General features: G+C 45.9%; 1 protein-coding gene across 1 annotated transcript in view; it reads left to right on the top strand.

Annotated features, from left to right (window-relative positions):
* The first annotated feature begins 234 nt into the window (after positions 1 to 234).
* CTTNBP2NL (CTTNBP2 N-terminal like) overlaps positions 235 to 12,008 on the top strand; it is a 45,192-nt gene continuing 33,418 nt past the window's right edge. Inside the window, exon 1 of the mRNA XM_024570631.3 lies at positions 235 to 370. The gene's annotated coding sequence lies outside the window, so the exon portion shown is untranslated. The remainder of the gene's footprint in view (positions 371 to 12,008) is intronic.

Here is a 12,008-nt window from a genome sequence, read left to right on the forward strand (position 1 = left end):
GTCCTGCCGGGAAACCTCACAGAACGTGGAAAGTTGCAAAAGCCGGCCGGGAAAGGCGGGAGCCCACCCCCAAGCTCTGGCTGGAGCGGGGGCGAAACGCTTCCTCCCGGAAGTGACGCGCCCTCGATCCCAGTTTGGCTCTCCCCAAACAAAAGGGATCTAGGGGCCCTGGGAGGAGCCGCAATGACTTTGGATAAGCCCCGCCTCCAGAGGTCAAGGATTGGTGCCTGGACTGGAGAGGCGAGGTGGCGATTGGCCCTGGTGAATGCCAGTGCCCCGCCTGGCGGTTGAGGGGCGGGGCCTCGAAGGGCTGTGGATGGGAGCGGGTGGCGGAGGCGGCGGGTAGAGGAGCCGGGCGCGCCGGGAAAAGGTAGGAGCCGCTAAGGCTGGGGCTTAGCAGAGGTTGGGAGGCCGTGTTCCCGAGAGAAAAGCTAGGGTAGGACCCATAGGATCCTCCCGCCGCCGTCGCGAGTGCCACTCGCGCCCATCCCCGGAGGGGGCGGGGCCGTGTCTCCCACCTCCCGGTATTCCCCGAGGAGGCGGCTCCTCATCCTTCGAGGGTCCTCGCAGCCACTCATTGTCCGCGTCAACCCCAGATCCGCAGAGGGGGCGCCCCTCCTGACACCCCTCATTTAAAGGCCCCCTTCGCCCAGCGCCTCAACCATGGGGGAGGGCGCACAGATTCCCATTCTCTAGGCTGCCGCCTCCACCCCCATTTTGTCCCCCCGGGAGGCCAGACATCCCTCCTACACCTGCCCCCTCTCGCTAAGGTGGCACCAGAGCTGGTTTCATCCGCAAGAAAAAAATCGGTGTTTTCCAAAAAACAGGGATGGGGCGAAGCTAAAATCAAAGACCCGATCTAGCAGCCAGCTCCACCGATGGAGCGGCCTTCCTTCCTCCACTTCAGCTCTTCCCATCCCCCATGCTGACCCTCGGCCTTCCTCCCGAAGCCCCCCGGATCCTCCGCTCTCCTGTGGGGGTCGAGAGCTCACCTACGGCGGGACCTTTTTAGACTCTGGAGGAAGGAAAAACAGTAACTCCCCACCCCCACCCCTTTTGTACCTTCCCTCTACTCTTCCTTGAGGGAGAACCCAACTTCTAAGGGGGTTTTGGATGAGAGTAGCGTTCTATTTTTGCTTTCTTTTATATTTCTTCCCTGGAAACTTGATGAAAAACCATCGTTTGGATTTCACAGTGAGGCGGGCGTGTTGAATATCTGCAGAGTTGGCCTTGTGCGGGTAGGAGTGCAGTGTGTATTGTTCGACTGTCAGCGAGTAACAGCATGGTTTCCAACGAAACGGTACTGACGAGTAAATAAAGAGCATTCGGTTAGGAATGAGTGTCTCCCCGTCTGTCTACCTTGGGCTGGTGTGGTGCTCAGGGAGACTGCAGTTAACCTTGAAGGTGTAGTTCTGTTGAAACAAAAGGCAGGAAGTGCTTGGAGAAAATTCAGGTTCTGTCGTCTAGGTTTATGATTAATCTGTTCCTGTGGCCTTTGGTTACTCTCGAAGCCCCTCTTACGGTGGGTTTTTTTCCTCCCGGCGAAACTATTGATTAGTTTTACAAGACCAGGATCACCTAGCAAAATTTAGGGGATGAAAAGTAAGAGCACGTTTTAAATCTGAGAGAGAGGGGTAAGTAAAAACGTGGGTAACTCCAGCTACTCTCACGTGTGCGGGACTGCCGAAGTGTCCGTGTGCGCACATAAAGGCTTTGTCAGGCTGACCTTCATTTCAGCAGGTGCAGTCTAGCGATGACTTTGGCCTAATGTTGATGCGATTGAATCCCCAGTAATCATCTGTTGGTAGCACTTCCATATATTAAAACTTGCCATATTTTTAGCTTGGTTCTTTTGCTTCCAGTCTATAGCCCATCTTACTACTGTTGGTTACCTACCTAGCTAAAGCTTACAGCAAGGAGATGCAAGGACTCTGGAATCACAGAAGGTGATTGGAATGGCCGTCTTTTACCTTCCTGATTAAACTTTCTAAAGGTAGACTTCCCGCAGGAAATTACTTCTGAATAGTTAGGTTCCAAGTTTTCAGAGCCACTCTCAGTGCTCACAGATCTGTTCGCTGATTGTTTCCAGATCTCCAATAAAAAAAGCACAAAGGAGAAACTGTGTGGAGGGTCTGTCCAGCCCACGCAAAGTGTACTGCTCTAGGAGGGCGAGGCTCAAGCCCCCAGCAATAGCAGCAGAAAAAACTCAAAGCAGAACAGGAAATCCCAAAAAGACAGATCTTATTACATGAGCAGAGAACAGAAAATAAACTAAGGTAAGAGACTCAGGAAACCAAAGTAGCGGTGATTGCCAGGGCCTTAATGAGCAGAGAGGAAAAAGCAAATCATGCTCTTTGATTATTTGGCACCAGAAGCAAGACCAGTTTGATACATGTTTGGTCTTGGAAATGTTTCCTTTAACTTTTTCAGCACCTGCTTGGTCATAGTAGATGGAGAAAAGCGTTGTACACAGAAGGTTTTTATGTATATGTGTAATCAGTCTGTCTCGTTAAATTACAGATTCTGTGAGCGCAGGTAGTATGTTTTGTTTTGTTTTTTTCATCTTTCTATCTTTCAAGTGCCTAGTGTCTAGTTTGACTTAAATGAGTATTAATCTTAGTGCGGAGCTGTCACCTGAGTGTGATCTAGAAAGGTAATGTACTGATAAGGTGTGGCACACCTCGTTAGTGTAAACAGTCTGCTTTTTGCCTCGGTTTAACTTTATGTTCCGTATCTGATGTCTTATGAAACTCCAGTATCTTAAGTGACTCTCAAATACTAAATTTCCTATAAGAAAATAGCTGCTGATTAAATATATAATTTTGCTGTAATGAAATCTGAACGAGAAATAATGCAATCACTGCTAGTCCTTTTAGGATTTTATTTTCCTGAGAATCTGACCCCAGACGAATGAAGTGAATTTAGGAGAGCAAACTAGTAGCTGATTGCTGATTTTTATTTAAGAATGGTTCCTGAGTGTTTGGTTTCCACAAGTTACTGATCTACTTTGGGATTTTTTTCAAAAGAGATTTTTTAGTTGCTTTTGTACTTTTCTGATCTACCGCTAAATACGTGAACAGGGGCAAACAGTATTGGTGCCTCAATGGAGTCCTCAGACCGATCGTGGTCGGCATGAAGGGCTCGGCTGCAGCGGGCTTGTGTCCTGGCAGATTCTGGTTTGCAGAGCTGCCAGTGAACTTGCAGAACAGGATTGGAATTCATGCCTTTTCTGAGTGGAGCAGAATGGTATTTGTAAAGGTTGCCATTGAAATGGTGTTCGGTGGCATGAGATAAGAAAAAGATTTCTTTCTAGAAGATAATTTGTCCAGCCTGTTGTCCATCCCTGATTGACCCTGGGGGTGGCTTGTCAGCCTGTTTCATTTTTTTTCTCATTTTCTAATGCTGGCTGCTAATAACTAAAAACCAAGTTTTCCAAATTTCAGTGCAAAGCATTCAGTGAGAAAATGGCATTTATTGTGAGGCTACATATAGAGTGTGGTAATTTACAGCACAGATTTTTAAGGCAGACCTGGGTTCAAATCGCAACTCCGCACCTTTTTCACTGTGTGAGCCATGGTGAGGCTGTTTCCGGTCTCCACCATACCCCAGGTCCCTCAGCTGGGACGGAAAGAGAGATAGGTACAGATCACAAGGCAAGCTGCTGAGCCTGTAGGAAGCACTCGATAATTAATTAGTAGGTATTGTCATTAGTAGCACTGCGCATGCCTGTTAAAGAATTTAACGTTAAATAAACGTTCTAGCGATGGTGAAGAGCTGGCGTCTGGTTTTAGACGCTGGCTGGTTCTCTCTAAGTTCTTCCATGTGCAGCTAAGATTCCTACGGAGAGGGTGTGACGCAAGGGTTTCTAGGAGATTGTGTGTCTGTAGTGTGGTGTGTTTCCTAATTTTGTCACGCAGATTGTCCTCTTGAATTTTTTTGGCAAACAAAAAAGGCAAGGGGTTTAACCATCTGATGTCTTCTCTGAACTGTCCTTGTTCTACTCCATACTCCAATATCTTAAGTACCTCTGTCCTCAGTGTCACGTGAATGGTTTTGTGGCTACCGTCATACAGTACCTTCTGTGAGGTTTATGGGCTTTGCAGTGGTAATTTCGATTAAAAGTGATTTTTCGCCTTTTGAAGACAACCCCCCAACTGCACCCGAAGTATGGAGCAGTCAGGGGAACAACCAAGACAAGTGAGAAGAAAGCCCAACAGAGGAGTTCCGAGTTATGAGTGGGGGCGGGAGTGGGGAGGGAAACGGGGCTGCAGCAGGCGGTGGTGTAAAGAATGCAGTTGGTGAGTAGATGGTTCCTCCCTGTCTGCCGAGTGTTTCTCAGCTGTAGTTCAGGTACAGAGCCAGAGCTTCCAATCTGCGTCCTTTGCTACTAAAGGAATCCTTTCTGGCTTTGGGAGCCACAAAGAATGTAATTCTTAATTGTTACTGGGTTGGCCAAAAAGTCAGTTTAGTTTTTTCCATGAAATAAAAGACACATTATTTTCATTTTCACCAATAACTTTATTGATGGATATTTTGAGTATGTCTGCTATCTCCTGCGTAGTATAACATTGATTATTCTCAATTAATGTCTTGATTTGCTCGCTATCAACTTCAGCTGGTCTCCCTGCTTGTGGAGGGAGCATCATCCAGAGAGAAATCTCCAGCGCAAAGCTTCGCAAACCACTTTTGACACATTTGATCAGTCACAGAACCTTCTCCACACACATTTCAGTTGCATTTTTACCTTTCTTGAAATAATAAAGCATAATATGCCAGAAGATGTTGCGTATTTTCTTCCATCTTCAATAGAAAAATGGCTACACAAAAATTCACCAATTTTGATGTTTTTTTAATGCATGCTGATATGACAGCTGTCACAATACAGTCTAACAAAATTGTTTCGAGTGAAGTTAAAGAAAAGTAAACAGTACTAGAGCCATCTTACAGAAAAAAAACCAAACATACTTTGTGGCCAACCCAATACTATTGTAACTGAGTTTAAAGACTGTAATCCTTAATTGTTACAGAGTTCAGTAGGAACCAGAAAAGAAGACAGAGCATGGGATGAGGGGGGTTTACAGACAAAAAAGACTCTTGCCCCTGAACCTGGGAGCACCCGCTTGGGTCCTCTGGGGAAAGCTGCTAGGCCAGGCAGCCAGGGGTGCTCTGGGCCTGCTCGCCTTAGGAGGTGAGAGCCGGCGGGGGTGGAGGGCCGGGGAAGGGAGAAAAAGTAGGGGTGAATTGTTTTAACAAGAGGTAAGGACTATGAGTTATAAAGGAGAGAAAAAAGAGAATAACTGGCAGTTTAAGTTGCAGGACAAGGAGAAGCACAACTGTTTTGGTGGGAAGGGGCCTTCTTGCTTTCTGCTAAGTGGTCCTTTTTGCTGCAGCAGGTCGCAGAGGAGCGAGGACACAAGCAATGTGGTTCTTAACTGGTTTGATATGTTAGGCCCCAAAATGGTCTGGTCTGCTTCTGTGTATCAGCTGCTTCCTATTGCTTTCTGGTTTTAAGTTGAAAGCATAGAAGTTCTCTGAAAAGCTTCTACCCCTAAAGACTTCTCCATTTCTAAATCTTTAGCCTCCACCACACTGACGGACTTTGAACACACTCCTCTTAGGGCCCAAGTGCTTCTCATTCCGCATGTCTCACATCCTAGTCATCATTTCCCCTAAAACCAGTTCCTTTTCTAACATCCCTGTTTCTGTTCATGTCATCATCATTTTAGTCACCCAGTCTTAAAACCTCAGCTGATCTGCGGTAAGTCCCCCTCTTGCCTCCTTAAATGGAACCAGAACCAAGGTACTGTAGATTCTTTGTACAGTCTCCTGCATGGGTCATTCTTTCCGCCCCCATCCTACTTCATGCATTTTTGCCTCCGATCTACCCTGGGAAAGTGTCCTGCCCACTGCCCCTTCTGCCTTCAGTCAGCTGCACGCCTCAAGCCTTAACCTTCCTAAAACTGTGCTTTTGTTAGGACAGTCACCTGGCTGAACATGTCAGTGGTGTGTCATTTCCTACACGATAAGGTCCCATTTTGATGGCTCTCATTCAAGGTGCTGTGTGCTGTACCTTTCTTTCCCACCAGCATTTTCTGAGGGTCCCTTTGAACCGGAGACAGCTAGGTGCTAAGTTTAACAAGGTGAACAAGACAGAGTGTTCGTCTAGAAGAGGAGAGGCATGTGAGATAGAAGGCAGGTGTGTAAACAGATGAATTGATTTAATAGAATATGATAACTGCCCCTGGATTATGAATATAGATACATGCCTGTGCATTTAACATAATTAAAAAATAGCTGTGCTATTTTTAGAAAACCCATTTCTCAGTGATTTTGAGTTAAAATTGCGACTTGATTAAAGCTGTAGAAATTCAGTGGAAGCAAAGGCATGCTTTGCACTTGCATGCTCGAGTCACACAAAGCTAGTGTAGGCAGAAGAATGCCTTTCATTTTCCCCAGCAGCGGGCAGATTCTGCTGGCCTGAACCAGGGCCCTGCGTGTTCCCAAGCCTACTTTCCCAGGAACTGGCCGCCCGTCTCTTTCTTGGAGCTGTCAAGTCAGCAGGGGTGAACTGTTTAGATTTCTAAATATGACACGTGAATGACAGAAAATGATAGCTCATTGGAAAAAGGAAAACTTCATTATCCTTGCAGATGAAACCAGATATATTCTCTCTGGGGCTGAGAAATGAGAAAACTGACCTGTCACTAATTTAAACCACTTGGAATCCTGTTAGAGTATGTATTGTTGTCCCCATTTTATAGATACAGAACTTAAAGCCCAAAGGTTGGATGGATGGGGGAACCACAAAGAGGCTGAGCTAGGGTGCAAACCTAGGTCTGTCCGACTCTAAAGCCCGTGTACTTTCCACTGCAAGACTCTGCCTCCCGGGAGAGTTACTGTCCCCAAAGAACCTTGGAGCAGACACAATCGCTATGTCTGTTGCGGGTAATTTTCAACTGATACCAAATTGTTAAACCTTTTTATAAACCTGATCTGGTTTAGCACACAAAATTGAAAAAGCATGGCCCCGTCATCGGTTACGATTCTTCCCATTAGAGGTTTCACGAAGTCTTTTGCAGTATAGGGAGGGTCCGGGCAGGGGCACAGCTGAAACACACACACCGTGACGGTTCGGGGCTCCTCCTCCACACCACACGCTCTTTCTTCCCAGTGTGAATTTCTCATGGAGTCCACAGCTTCATCCTACAGCAACATCTGAAGGGCTTTTATACTCCAGGTTGCCTCTTAAATTGCAGCCCATGAATCAATTGGAAATAAAACCAATCTACATGTTGTTTGTTCCCTCCTTGTGGGATTTTACAAATCATCGTGGCATTATATCAGAAAAGCAAAAATGTAGGGGAATGGTGGACAGATAGATGACATAGACAGACAGACTTTCAATGAAATCATGTCACAATTTCATTTAAACTACATAAAGCCAACTGACAAATATACTTGAAATGGCTCCGATTTCTGGTAATTTTCTGATGTTAAAAGACATACCTTTTTATTTTGATGGAGAAAATGTAGTGACAAAAACTATTATTCACTTTCATTGACATACATTCCAGTAGCTTACCTAACGTAGTTCTTCTGGTTTGGTCTTGTCTCAGATGAGCATGCTTGAAAGGTGTAAACAGATAGCCAGGTCGACAGACCTGTTCTCAATAGCGCTGTGCTAAATGCCCTCCCTTTGGGGGAGAGATGTTTGAATGTTTGTTTATGGGCATGAGGCCACCTCCTCCTTTTCTCCAGTGTACATGCAGATCCTGTTGGCAACAGAAAAACAAGGAGAGAAACAGATGTGCACGCACAGTGAGAGAAAGAGACAGACATTCACACGCACGCATGAGTCTTAGAACAAGCTAAACAAAACAGAAACCTGATATCCATCTTGGTGTCCCAGAAAGTGGGTTAGACTGGATCTTAAAAAGACCTGAGTGCCAGACCTAGTTTTACTATCTAACTGTAATCTTCAGAAAATTAACTTAACTCTGGCCTCAGTTTTCACCTATAAAATGTGAGTGCCGGATTAGATTTTTCTGAGGCCCCTTCCAGCTCTGGCGAATCACGTGTGAGCCGAGGTTTTTCCACCACACGGTTCCTAAAGAAAGGGTGATAAAATGAGCAGATCAGATGTGGACTGTGGTTACCAAGGTGCAGGGGTTAGTGAGCCTCTGAAATCAAATTACTTAGGTCCAAATCCCATTTCCATCACATACCAGATGTGAAACTCAGATTAGCCTCTGTGCCTTATTGTCCCATCTGCAAAGTGAGGGGGGTGGTGATGATGATGGTAAGTGAGGATTGAATTAGAACATGTCAAGTACTTAGAACACTGCCTGGGACACGTGAGTGTCTGTTCAGCTCCAGTGTGTATCCTTTCAGTGTCACTGCTGTTGCTTGAAATCCTAGAGCACTCTGAGGTGGTGGTGATTAATGTTGGAAAGCTCAATTACATCATTATTAATTTCCGTACCAAGCATAAATGCAGACAGTCTGATATCCCAGAATCTGCTTTGAAGAGCACAGCACCATGTCTTTGAATAGACTACAGAAAGTACAGGATCCCGCAGAAGTAACGCCTGCTGGAGTGTGGTTGGTAGGGTAATGATGTGGGTGTAACGAGTTGCAGTTTTTATTGGAACATTTCGCCTAAAATATCCTATGGTAGGCTGGAGTGTGATAGTGTTACATTACAGAATTAATTACATGCTTATGATTTTGTAATATGATAGGGGCGTTATTTGTGCCAGACTCTGTATTTTTAAATGTTGACCTTAAAGAGTCTATTGACAATTTTGGATAAACAAGCATCTCGATCCCTTAACACTACTGTAATTTCTTTGTGAGTGCTCTGTTGATACTATATTTCAGGACCCTGAAATTGACAACCTCTCAAACTGTTCCGAAGCCATTCTGTTTCATAGAATGCTGTCTGCAGTGTGGCTGGGAAAAGCAGACTGATAAGACAAAGCAAGGCATTCTGAGAAATATGTTACGACACTTGGGAAGGGGAAGGCTTGGACATAGTTGCTCTAGTGGTCTTTAAAAGTTGTAAGTGGTTAGCACGTTGTATTAGCTTGCCAGGGCTGCCATAACGAAGTACAGCACCACAGACCGGGTGGCTTAAACAGCAGAAACCAATCATCTCTCGGCGCGGGAGGCCAGAAGTCCAGGATCTGCAGGCAGGACTGGGTTCGTGTGAGGTCTCCCTCTCTGGCGCACAGCGAGGGGCGTTCTCCCTGTGTCTTCACGTGGTCTTTCCTGTCCCGTGTTTGCATTCAGATTTCCCCTCGTGTAAAGACACCACTCCTGTGGATTAGGGCCCTCCCTAACGACCTCATTTTAACTTAACCACCTCTTTAGAGACCCTGCCTCCCAATGCAGTCACATTCTGAGGTCCCAGGGGTCGGGACTGCAACACAGGAATTGGTGGGGCAGGGCGGGGCGGGGATAAGTTCAGCCCCTAACATGTTATCACACACAGACACATACAGATCCAAATAGTCCGGGAATATTTTTACCTTCAGTTGAGAGAACATTGATTTGACATTTGTAGTAAAAGCTTACATTGCTCAGTATTGTAGAATTCAGTAAAATGAGGTTTGCTTTTATATGGTAGTTTTAGAACCTTTGTAACTAATAATGCAAAAACAGCTCCCTTTAGTAAATGTATTAAAAAATGGCTTTCTTCATCAGAAAATTATTTTCTGGTAGCATTTTGACACGTTTTTCTTCCCTAGCCTAACCCTAAAATGCCAGAAATGGAATGAGAGGTACAGTTCAGACTGTTGTCGCTCTTTACCCCCAAATGGGTATGTGGCCCTTCTGGAAAACCTGAAGTACCAGGCGGTGGGGAGACAAATCTTCTGAGATGGTCAAGGGAACGTGTCAACACCTCCCGTCCCCAGATGGGAGGTTGCTGTGCATCCATCTTTTAAATAGCAGTGCTTTTAGTCCATTATTTTTTTAATTTCATATACAGGGTCTGGCAGAAGTAAAGCCTGCTCGAGTGTGGTTGGCAGGGTAATAATAGGGGTTAATAACTTAGAGTTTCAATTTGAACATGTCACCTAAAATGTCACATGGTGTGCTTGAGTGTGACGCTGTTATACTACAGAGTGACCTGCTTAGGGTTTTGTGATGGAAGAGTTTGCAATGAGAAAGGGGCGCCTTTTGGGCCGGACCCTGTGTCCTGGGTTTCTAAGGAAGCGCAGTGTCCCGTGGAAAGCCCTCACAAGCACTCGTTTCCTGTGTTAGTGTTGGCTCTTGGGTTTTTAAGAATTCTCTGGCCTCCTACACTTTGGCTTTGCTTATGTGTATGTGAAAGAGCCTTTACATAATTGGAGCAAATTTGCTTTGTATCTTTGCTTATATCTTATCACCGATGCTAAAAACTTTCTGAATGGCTTGAATCTCATTCGCTTGTGGCTCAAGTATAAATTCCTTACTTATGATGTCTGAGTATATTAAGAAGCGATTTTTATCCAGTTTTGCAAGCGTGATCTGTGTAAAACAACTGATTGGTTTTTGTACTAGCCAAGTTGATTTAATGTGTATATGTGCAGGTTTTTCAAGGTGTTTTATGTCAGGAAGTATCTAAGATATGTTGGAAATGTTATTTTCCCTCTTTCATGTCCCATGTCACCCTCCACTTAGGAAGTCCCACATGAAGACAAACACACCCAGATGCTGGGTAGACAAACACCACACTCGCACTCCACCCTGCCCTGCCCACTGTTTACGTGGCTGTAGAAGCTGTTTGGGGTGTTTCTTTTTCTGCCTCCAAAACTCTTTGTGGTATAAAGGCAACAAAGCCTGCTATCCTGTAGAATTAATTCAAAGTTCCAGAGCAAAAGCTGGGGCATCCTCCAGAAGGAAAAGGCACAACCAGAACCAGAATGAGTGGGGCCTGGGTGCCCTCCAGGGAAGGGACAAGGTCAGAAGTAAATGGACAGAGCCCAGGCACAACAGACTTCCTGGCAGTGTCGGCGCTGCCATGTAGAGGCCCCTGGGGGGCTGGGGGGAGGCTTTCTCGACACCCATGACTCTGGTGGCTGTGGGCATGAGGAAGTGGGTGTAGAAGACACTCACGCTGTCTGGGCTGCTGGCTCTGACTTGGGGAGCAGCGTGCGCAGAGGCCACATGTGTGCTGGGCAAGCTCATGTCTGTAATCGACTGATAACTTAAAAACAAGTTTCATACTTAGCCCATAAAGAGGCTAATTTTCCAAGTATTAAATACATATATGTAACTTTGTCTTTTTTATCATATATGTATATGAGTGTTTTCATTGGGAAAACTATGATGCCTCATTTAGCTACGGCTAGCGATGCCCCCCCCCCCCCCCCGCCCCGGCGAATAATAATGCACCCAGACGGCTTGTCCACAAGTGGCCCTCAGCTCAGATTATAGACTGGCATTCCTCAGACGGAAGTATCTGTGGCTCACCTCTCAGGGCAGGGAAAGCTGGGCCTCAGACTCTAACGGGGAATGAGCTGAGCATCTGGTTGAAATGATCTTGTCTTTCAGAGCTGCTTAATGGATGATGACAGTGACAAGTAACAGCTCATTTAGAAAATGAGCGGAGAGCGAGTCTGCAGACGGCGTTATAGCACGCCAGAAGTCTGGCGGTCGTATTTCTGACGACTGTGGAGTCAGAGACGGCCTTTTTCTGAAGATCCTGGGCCGCATAATTTATGTACCGGGCAGAAGTTTTTGGTGGGGCTTGTTCAGTGGTTTGCCTGTGCGCTGGCTCTGTGCTCACGTTACCGACTGCACGACAGACTCACGCCCCCTCCTCAGTGGGGAGGCTCGTCGTTAGGGCAGTGACCGATTCCTGGTTGGAAGACACGGGCCCCTTTGACACTGTCCCTATCTGACAGTCAGGTTTCGGCACCTCAGAGAGGCTTTCAGGCCTCAGTGCCTAAAAGTACGAGACAAAAATCATATCTTATCAAATAAGATTGAAAACCTATCTTTTTTTTTTTTTTTAAGTCCGC

Source organism: Desmodus rotundus, chromosome 12 (genome assembly GCF_022682495.2).
Source record: "Desmodus rotundus isolate HL8 chromosome 12, HLdesRot8A.1, whole genome shotgun sequence".
NCBI lineage: Eukaryota > Metazoa > Chordata > Mammalia > Chiroptera > Phyllostomidae > Desmodus > Desmodus rotundus.